We start from the raw sequence: 1,500 nt of genomic DNA, 5'->3' as shown, positions 1-1,500 counted from the left end.
CGCCACCTTAACCCAAATTCCTCTCCTGGTCCTGACACTCTACTTACCAGCCCTTTCTCCCCCAGACGTCCACAACATTGTGCCCCTTCTCCCTCACTCCTGCATCCTGTTTTCCCCCAGCTCCTGTGACCTCCTCCCATGGCCGGTCCAGCCTAATCCCCTTACACCCCTCTGCATTACTCACCTCTCTAACCCCCACATTATGCAATGCTCCACAACCACCCCTCCCTACTCACAAGACCACAACTTCACCTTCAACACTCTTCATGATCTTCTCAGTCTGCTACCCCCCACCCCAACCACACTTCTCCCTTCCCACCCACTCCTTGCCACCCTCCCCCACACACCCTTCAGCCCCCACATATTCCTCACTCCACCCCACTCATCCCTCAGCCCCTCCACCCCACTCCCAATCTTGTTCTCCCCCATGACCACTCACACACCTCCTCACTCTGCCCCACTCATCCCTCACCTCGCCACTCATCCATCATACCCCACCCCCAACTCACTCATCCTCCACCACCCACTCCCCACTGCATGCCCCCTCCCCTATACTGCCTCATCCACTTGACACAGACCCCTCCCCCACCCATTCCCCTACACACCCCTCTCCCCCAGCAACTCCCCCTTCTCCAACCTTCAGCCCCCACGCCAATCCTCCAGACAACCATCTCCCTCACACATACCCCTCACCCACCCCCACCGGTTACCCCCACCCTTCCCCTCCCCCACCGACTCCCCCCTGCACATCCCCATTCCTTCCCTCCCACACACACCCCAACCCTCAGCCCCCTGCCCCGACACCCCACTCCCACACCCCTCCACCCAACATCCCCTTCCGCAACTCATAATCCATCCCCCACTCCCCTCCGCAATCCACATACCCCCACGCACAGCCACCCAAACCCTTCCCCCCCGACTCCCCCCCCCTCCCCACACACACCCATTCCCCCTCCGACTCCCCACTCCCTCCCCATTCACCCTCACTCCCCCCTCACCCCCACCATCCTCATTCCCCCCTCACCCCCACCATCCTCCCCACCCCCACCCCCATCATCCTCCCCACCCCCACCACCATCATCCTCCCCACCCCCATCATCCTCCCCACCCCCATCCTCACTACTCCCCAACCCCCACCCCCACCACTACCCTCACAACTCCCCACCCCCCACCACTATCCTCACACACACCCCACCCCCATCCCAACCATCCTCCCCACTCCCACCATCCTCACTCCTCCCCACCCCCCACCCCCACCATCCTCACACACCCCCACCCCCACCCCCCACCATCCTCACACCCCCCCACCATCCTCACACCCCCCACCCCCACCGCCCCACCATCCTCACACCCCCCCACCCCCACCCCCCCACCATCCTCACACCCCCCCACCCCCCCACCATCCTCACACACCCCCACCCCCACCATCCTCACACACCCCCACCCCCCCACCATCCTCACACCCCCCCACCCCCACACCCCCACCATCCTCACACCCCC

Source organism: Chiloscyllium plagiosum, unplaced genomic scaffold, assembly GCF_037043375.1.
Source record: "Chiloscyllium plagiosum isolate Xiang-an unplaced genomic scaffold, Cpla_swu_hap1 HiC_scaffold_44, whole genome shotgun sequence".
Classification (NCBI taxonomy): domain Eukaryota; kingdom Metazoa; phylum Chordata; class Chondrichthyes; order Orectolobiformes; family Hemiscylliidae; genus Chiloscyllium; species Chiloscyllium plagiosum.
The sequence above is the reverse complement of the archived record's forward strand: the minus strand, read 5'-3'. Positions refer to the sequence as shown.